Here is a 9,037-nt window from a genome sequence, read left to right on the forward strand (position 1 = left end):
CAGTATTTAAAAAGGGTCTACCAAGGATGATTGACATACTGTCGTCCTCGGGAATAACAAGAATAACAAAGTCTGTTAAGATAGTAACATTTGCAACCACAACAGACACATCCTCGCAAATATCGATGGGTATAGCAGTTGATTTATCAGCCATTTGCAAAGAGATTTCAGTAGGTGTCAACTTATTCAATTCAAGTCTATGATATAAAGATAAAGGCATAACACTAACACCGACTCCCAAATCATATAAAGCAGTTTTAACATAGTTTCTTTTAATGGTGCATGATATAGTTGGTATTCCTGGGTCTCCTAGTTTCTTTGTGTAAGGGCATATTTATCCCTAAGGTATTTTGGTGATTGATGACATGGTTAGATTCTATCTTAATACTTTTCTCATAGTTGCGGATGCTTGCGAGGGGGTTAATCATAAGTGGGAGGCTTGTTCAAGTAAGAACAACACCCAAGCACCGGTCCACCCACATGTCAAATTATCAAAATAGCGAACGGGAATCAAACCAACATGATGAAAATGACTAGATGAAATTCCCGTGTGCCCTCAAGAACGCTTTGCTTATTATAAGAGATTGTTTTGGCATGTCCTTTGCTACAAAAATGACTGAGCTACCTTGCTGCACTTTTGTTACCGTTACCGTTACTTGCTCGTTATAAATTATCTTACTATCAAACTACTCGTTACCGACAATTTCAGTGCTTGCAGAAATTACCTTACTGAAAACCGCTTGTCATTTCCTTCTGCTTCTCATTGGGTTCGACACTCTTATTGAAAGGACTATGATTGATCCCCTACACTTGTGGGTCATCATTGGTCGAGGGAGAGGGAGCATCTTCGGGAGCCAGAGGGAGGGGCCAGGCGAGCGGAGCAGACCGTAAGTCGGTCTCCCGCGGTGGAACATGACCGGGAAGTCCGGGATGGCGACACGAGTGGGGTAGGGCGAGCTCTTGCTAGCCCGCGGGGGCAGGAGATTGGGCGGGTTGGTGCAACACCGCTAGTTGGTCGCTGGTGGTGGATGCAGTCAGGGGCGGCGGGGCTATCACACAAGGCGGCGATGACTGATTTGTAGATCTCGGGTCAGAAATCAACGAGTGGGATGCTGATTTGGCACTGCCCAGTCACCGATCAATGCCGTCAAACCACTCAAATGACTCGAAACCGGATTGAAGGTTCATTTTTAACCAGGTGGTTAGTTTGGGGCTGTAGAATGACCGGTTTTGTAGTTGAGGGTTGGATATCAAACCGTGTGGTAAGTTCATTGTAATGTGGATTTTTCTCAAACCCTATGTAAAGAAATATAAAAGTGTTTAGATCACTAGTAGCTAATCGACGGACTAAATGTCAATAGCTAATCGACTCACTGTAGATGACATGATTAGATACAACCAGCAGTTACCTTACTGTTAACCATCATGCTCCGTCACGAGGGCCAACATCTTACATGTTTTTTTAGGGAACGAGGTGTTTCGTAAAAAGAAGTCCTCCCCGATAAAAAACAGAAGGAAAAAGGGGCAAGCGATCAATTTGACAAAGGCCCTGTTTGGATCCTCTAACTTAGTTAGAGGTTAGAGTTGGTTTTTAACTTGTGACTAACCCTGAACTAACTCTAGCTTTTGTGGTGTTTGGATAAGAGGGTTAGATTGACAATAAATGCACTTTCTCAATCATTTGGCCCTCTTTTCAGCCGGATTCGTTGTGGTCGGATCTTGTGTGGCCTCCTCTCGCTCAGTAATGACATAAACAAATTATCTTTACAAATCAAGTATCAAAAACATGATAAATTTTACTTCAAGATAAATTCTCAGACTGCACCAAATTGTTGCGGCACATGGATATGATCTCATCCTCACTTGTGCTACCTCCATCATATTCTTCTTCCTCCTGCTTCAACACATGTATCAAATTGTCAACACATATCATAAAACTTGAAGGAATGTAAGCAAATGAAATTAATTCAGCCCGCAGATAAAACAAAATAGGTTCAACACAAATAATAGTTCAACACCTCACAAACACATGATAGGTTCCACATGCAACAATTTAAATAGGTTCAACATCTTAACACACACTTCAGAACTTCAGAACCCCACACGTCGAAGCCGTCTCCGTCCATCACGGGTGCTCTGCTCCAAGCTATACTACCTGCACCAGAAGAGAAGAATCAGTAGCGCATCCAGGAAGTGCTACAAGCAAGCCGAACTCAACACCGCACACGCAGCCGTTCTCTTCTCCGGAATAAGTAATCTTGTCCATGTTAACTTATGAGATATATTTCTAACTATGATTATTTATAACAGCTAGTGCATAAAAAAATGAAATTGTACCAAAATATTATTTAATGATGAAGCATTGAGTTGATCACACTATATAGATCAGCTCTTTGTTTCTTAATGCTCTAAATTTGCACAAAAACATCTGCAACAAGAGAGGAGGCTGAACATGGTGTTCTGATTCAGTTACTGTTGGTTCATTAGCTTCACACTCTGATTCAGTTAATGTTCTTCACATTCAACTCTTTTTCTTATGTAAAATGCATCAATGGTTTTCTTTTAACCATCACTGCCCGTTCTGTTAACAAAAAATAGTACAAAATACCTAATCAGAAGTTCCCCCAACAAATTAGGATGCAAGAATCTAGAACAGCAAGAAATTTCCTCCGGAGAGAAGGAGGGCAGACTACTCCTGCTGACTTGCTCATGCATGCATCAGCCACATGCACAACCATTGTTCTTGCTCATGCATGCACCAGCCACATGCACACAGCCGCCGCCTAGTCCTCAATCACCGGCCACTCACTCCACCCAAGCCCCAGTTGCCGGCTCCGACGGATCCAGCCGCCCCGCCGGCTCAAATCCCGGCCACGAGCCGATGGTAGAGAGATGGGCGCGTAGGGTGAGGGAGAGCACGAGTACAGAAAGAATGAACGAACTCACCTCTCGCTGGATCTCTAGTAGATGCGCCGCCACCACGCACGACAGAGAGAGAGAGACGACCGGTGATGGGGGAGTGGGGCGATCTTCGGCCGGAGGAGGGCGAGCGGCGGCCGGAGGAGGGCGCGCCTGGGGTTCCGCCGGCGCGGCGCTTAGGCGGCGGCGCGATGGGGAACAGGAGAGGAGTCGCGAAGGGAGGGTGCGGACGGAGGGATCTGGTGCGGGAGGGAGATTTTTTTAGTGGGCCCCAGGAAAACTAGCCCAACTAGCACCTCTTTATCGGGATAGTTTTTTTACATGGGTTAGATCCAACTAGCTGAAACTAACCCATGTGTTTGGATCCTTTAGAGCTAGTTGAGGCCAAACTAACCAAATCTAACTCTAACTGAGGGATCCAAACAGGGCCAAAGAAAGATGGGGCAAAATATAAAATCGCCGCAGTGACGGGCCAAAAACCATAATAAATCCACGAGGCCAGCGAGTGCGAGACACCCATCCTAAGATTGCGGCGGCCGGGGGGCGCGGCGGGCCCGTGCACTCGGTAGCGGCTGCGAGGCGCGGCGTGCCCGTGGACACCGGAGCGGCGGCCCCGGTAACTACTCGGCTTTCTCCTCCCTGTGCTGTCTGCCCCGCAATCTCTTCTCTGACTTCACTTCCTTGTCATTGGCAACTGGTGGTGCCGTGGTGGCAGCACCGTGCACAAGAGCATTGACTGAAGAGTTTACAAGGAGGTGGCGCGGTACCGGCGTGCAGCCCCTGCTCCGCTTCAATCTAGGGTTTGGCGGAGGTGGCACTGCGAGCAATCGAGGGAAAAATGAGAGGGGGCCGACGCCTTCTTGCGTTTTTGCCACGGTGGGGATTGCAGTAGCGACCAGGGTGGTGGCGACGACCAGGGCCCCTGCTCCTGGCTGCGCAACAGGAACAAGCGATTGGCTGCCAAGGTGATTCTCCGGGCGAAGAAGCCACCAAACCATCCCTTTTCCTGTATGTCTATGTGCCCCCTAGCTCTGCTGAACTACGTCTTTTCAGATTTGTGGCTTTTCAATTTTTTAAATATGTGCACTTATAATTTTCTCAGTCTTCTCCGATTTGCACGTGTCCACTCTTTCATATAAGATGTAACATGCCATGACGTTTCACTGCCATGTTGCTAGAATCATGCATTACAAGACACTGAATTTGTACCATTATAGGCAATTATAGCATAGTTGTTTAAACCCACAGTAAGAACTGAGAAGAACACATGATGGCTGGTATATGCATTCAGTATCATATATAGTAGTATATGGGACATGCTTATGTCACCATGCTGGATGTCTTATATCTGGGGAAATCAAGTAGACAATATTGATTGATATATTCTTGCAATGCTGTTAACTGAGTTGCTTCTTGGGAAGGTCAGCTTCTGTTTATGACTTTTTGTCTACCGTCATGCTATTCAGGGGTGCAGTTGTTGCTCATCGCCATATACCTTCTGCAATCCCATCTTCTACAATCTTCGCGCTTACGATCACTGCCACCTCCTTTCTTAGCCAGCACGGAGGCAGCTGTGGTTGTCTGATACGAGGCGGTATGCTCCCCGAATCTGCTCAGTTATGTTCTTTTTGTTTGCCCTGTACATCATATTAAACATAGTGTTTCTAAACGGCTGTCTTTCCTTTTTCCTGTTGCCAGATGGCTGCTGCACCAAATGCCTTCTCGGCTCATTTGGAAAAATGGATCGTTCAGCAGACCAAGGATTCCATATTTTTTGTGAATATCTCTCCTAATTTGGACTTCAAGAGTAAACTGGAAGATCTTATGGAGAAAGCCAAAACTGTGCCAGTGGGGGAAAGAGCAGAGGCGCTGAATCCGAAAGGCAAATGTGCCGGGTCTGTTGTCGAAGTTAGAACAAGGGAGATCATTATCTTATCAAGTGCCCATCTCATGGAGCATGTCTACACAGTTTCAAAACCTCTTTCTGTTCGTCTTGCCAAAACGTATTTCCATACAGATGTCCTTTGTGACCACTATGAGGTTAGTTTCAGTCGACCTGGGCAACATACACATACTAAAAGGAAGTATGCCTCAGCTACAATTATTGGCATAGATTGTGAACAGGACTTGCTCCTCATCTCCGTGCCACGAGTGAATCTGAAGAACTTGGATAGTGACTGCAGCGTCAGCCATCCTCCTCTTACCTTCAGTTCAGTCCTTCCTGTGCAACTTGATGAGTGTATTATGCTTTCGTGGCCTCCTTTGCAACACCGGACTGTGGTTAAAGGTAGTATTTGTCACATTTCAAGAGCACTCTATGATTTAGTGAAGAAGTTGGACAACCCTGTTGGGTATGGGATGAGGCTCCTGCAAGTAACAATCGCGAGTGAAAACGGGAGCTCTGGAGCTCCACTGCTGGATGGAAGAGGAAAGGTCATTGGAATCCTACATGGAGGTTCGGGAGGCCCATTCTCTTACTTTGTCAAGCTTCGTCACATCATACCGTTCCTGACAAAACATGGCATAGTTGCGCGTAAGTTATCACATTTTTGTTCTAATTTTGTGTACTTTTGTCAAGTTGTAAATATTGTTGACAATAACCTGTGCATAATATTCAGGTCAGGGTTAGTGATCCATCCATGATCATTTCTGTGTAGAGGACTTGCCAGGTCCACTACTATTGCTGGTAAGTTATCCATGTCTTCTTACCCTGCAATCCATCACGCTTACATGTGGCTAGGTATTCCTATTCTAGTTTGCTCTTTCCTTATGTTGTTAATTGGTGGTGTTATAAAGCAAAATCTATATATCTGTAGGGAGGTTGTAATTTTTTTGTAGCACATCTTGCGTATGTGAATACCACCTTGTGTTTGAGGGGAACCGTGTGAACACTTTGCTGCAGATGGACTAGAACTGTATGAACTTAGTTCTGTCGATCATCCAACATAGAGTAATGGTCTATAGAAAAAATGTTATGTTCCCTTGAAAGCTGACATGGCGGTGACAAAATAAATTTCTTACTATACAGCTCAGAGTGAACATAATAAAAGGGATATGTACAAAATAAAGAGTGATTGATATACGATTGCAATACCTGCAGCACGGGTACATTGTTGTTGCCAGTTCTACACAACATTTTGCAAAGCAGTGGTAAAATATTCTTTAGCGTAGAACTTTTTGAGTTTAAACTTTGCACTTGAGCTATAAGGCAACTGATCATCCTAAAAAGCGTATCAAGCCTGTAGAGAAAAATTAAAGGTAGAGAAAAGATTCACCCATATTAGAGAAGAAAAGTCACTCTTGATGAGGCATTACAGCAAAAACGTTGTGGATGAGTGTCACAAAGATATGCAATGCTCTGACCTAAATGCTACAGCCCTCAACCCAGGTTTAATCATCTTTAATTGGAAACAAATATCTAATCCAAGTAAATGGTATGCATATATTGTTAAGAATGAAACTAATACTTCATTAGGAAGTCAATTCTGGATTGTTCAAACTGACATTAGAGATAAAGATGAGGAAGAGGGAGCGGTTTCCATACCTGATTTCCTTCTGCTATGGCCCCATTGACAGCGTGTCCCGTCAGTTAGAGCAGAGAATAGGGTGACGCTGTAGAGTGCTTGGATCCCGTGGGTGGTGCTGAGGGGGCCAGAAGGTACAGCAGAACCCACCAAGCGAAAGTGCAAAACGCCAGTCTTTTTCGCAGTAATGATGCACGTGCAAACTCTGGATTTTTCCTGCAAATAATAAGTGTAAGCGCTTGATTCATGGGACAGTTTAGGACAAGGTGAGGCACTGAGAGGAGAGGAAAAACGGATAACTTCAATGTTTGGAGGCCATACGGACTAGTCTGTGATCTGTGGCAGGGTATTCTTTCTTTAATCAGTTACTCTAATTGGCTCATTTTGTATGTTGTGAACTGGTGGACTTCGAAGGGAAGTCTATGGGAATGCCGTAATCTTTGTAATACAGTGAATGCCACCCTTAGATGGACTGTATGAACACATTATTGCAGATGGTTAATCGATTCATTTATTTAACTTTTGTTAGAAATTTTATAAGAATGGGAAAACAGCATAAGATACTAAGAAAAAAAATATTTGGCAATAGTGGTCGGACCCTTCCCTGGACCCTACGCAAGCGGGAGCTACATGCACCAGGTTGCCCTTTTTTTTTTATCCTTCATATTAATCTGGAAAGGTTGATTGTTAATTTTTCGTGTCCATTAAACATAATCTGCAGTTGCTTTAAATTATATTTGATTTCCAGTTTCTCTTCTAACTTTGTTCTACTGTAGTTTCTTGACAGCAATGTTGGTTCAACTGCTTCCTTGGCAAGTACTAACACAAATGGAGACCCTCCAGCAGTTCATGAAGTTGGAGCCAAGTCATCTATCCGTTGGCAAACACTATCCTAAGTTGCTATCTGGTTTAAATCCCATGGTTCTCTTCACAACTATTAAGCTTTATCACAGCTGAGAAACTTTTGACGTATACCTGCTGAAAACTACTCGTACATGTTAGCATACACTACCTGACGCTTCTGTCTGATCTAAACCGAGCTCTGCCTCTGTTAATAGTTGAGTTTATGATGAGTTACCGGGTCCACAAGGCCAACCTTAGGCATCGATGCTATTTTGCTTCAGATATGATTTCCTGCATGGCCCAGTTTCTTTTGCTGGGTTTGATCTGAATGGAATCCGTGTTGGTATTGACTTGGAATGATTTATGTATTTATTCATAGCAAATGTCAGGGGAAAAACATGAAAGTTGCGGGCGAATATAACCCCTTCGATGTCTGCCTGTCTAGGTCCGAACCGCACGACCGTAGGGGCTTCACGTGCCACCCGATGCTGCAGTCCTGTGGGAGGCCTCCATGCCCAGCCGCTGCGGCATACCGTACTCACCGAGACCTCGGTCACTGCCGCTTTGGTACCACGGAACACTGCTTCCTAAAGACGGCATATGCGGGCTTGGCCTCCCGCGGCATGTAGTCGTGAATGTTACTGAAAATTCAATAATGTTACACTTATGGATGAATGCTACGGAAAGAAAGCTACAGGCTGATGTGTTGTGCTGCCATTCCGAGATTTTTCTCTGCGGGCTCCACTTGATTTCCATCGGACTAAACAAACGGCGCCACATGTGTACGTAAATTTCAATCCGTAGCCAAGCGTCCGTGAGTGTAGCATTATTGCTCAAAATTCACAGGGCAACGCATATGCCACATGTGGATCATTCTGCAACCGCTGATGGCTGATGATTAGAATAGATGTTTCGGCGGAAATTGGTTGAAAAATGGATGCAAATTCTTCTTTTTTGCGATCAAATTAAAGAGCTTTATTCAACAAAAGTGTTCCTTGGGCAATCAACCAACAGGCCAGTTACCAGTGAACTGGGAGTTTTGTCGAGCCAACTTTCAGTCACATTCAGAATGCTACATGCTGAATCTCAAATACAAAAAAGAAAAAAACTAGCTCTCCTATTTCTTCTAAGATAGGGGCCACAATTGAACAGGAAGTGTTGCAGTGTTTCAGAGTGTCACCAACTCCAGCCAATCCTCTTCCGTTATCACATGCGATAAGCCTCGTAGTCTTGCAAAACGGGCTCCTTCTCGCACCGACAAAGCTTCAACGATCAGTGGGTCTGATATACCCATGAATGTTTTGCACCAGGCTCCCAAAAGTGTCGCCGAGGAGCATGCAACGCCACCCACACCCCTTCCATCAGCAATATTGAGTGCGCCATTGGTCGTGATCTTGATCACCCCTGGTTCCGAAGGCCGCCAGCCATGTCCTAGCAGAACCATGGGCAAGTTTCGTGGTACTTCAAGAAGGGCAAGGGCCTCCTTGGTAGCTCTGAGAGCCGCTGTCAGGTCCCTCCCTTCTTCTCCATGCTTAATGCGGTTGCGAGAGTGCCAAATCGTCCACATAATGGTGATTATCTTTGCTCGATCTTCTTCTGCAAACGGAGTGTCACATAAAATATCCCGAGCCCAAGAGTCCGGGTGTAGCCGAGGTAATCTGATGCCGAACCAAGAACAAGCTTCCTCCCAGAAGCGCATCGCGTGAGAACAATGAATGAGGGTGTGCATGAGATCTTCCTCCCTTGCTAAA

General features: G+C 44.9%; 1 long non-coding RNA gene across 2 annotated transcripts; it reads left to right on the forward strand.

Moving 5' to 3' along the window:
- Window positions 1–3,375: 3,375 nt before the first annotated feature.
- Window positions 3,376–7,516, forward strand: LOC123147633 (uncharacterized). Of its 2 annotated transcripts, none has more exons than XR_006473357.1 (6): window positions 3,376–3,535; window positions 3,635–3,927; window positions 4,386–4,513; window positions 4,618–5,452; window positions 5,538–5,605; window positions 7,220–7,516. It is a non-coding gene; the product is annotated as an uncharacterized lncRNA (long non-coding RNA). The 2 variants fall into 2 exon arrangements; XR_006473356.1 differs by having other exon boundaries at window positions 3,635–3,884.
- Window positions 7,517–9,037: the final 1,521 nt, after the last annotated feature.

This window comes from Triticum aestivum, chromosome 7A (assembly GCF_018294505.1).
Source record: "Triticum aestivum cultivar Chinese Spring chromosome 7A, IWGSC CS RefSeq v2.1, whole genome shotgun sequence".
NCBI lineage: Eukaryota > Viridiplantae > Streptophyta > Magnoliopsida > Poales > Poaceae > Triticum > Triticum aestivum.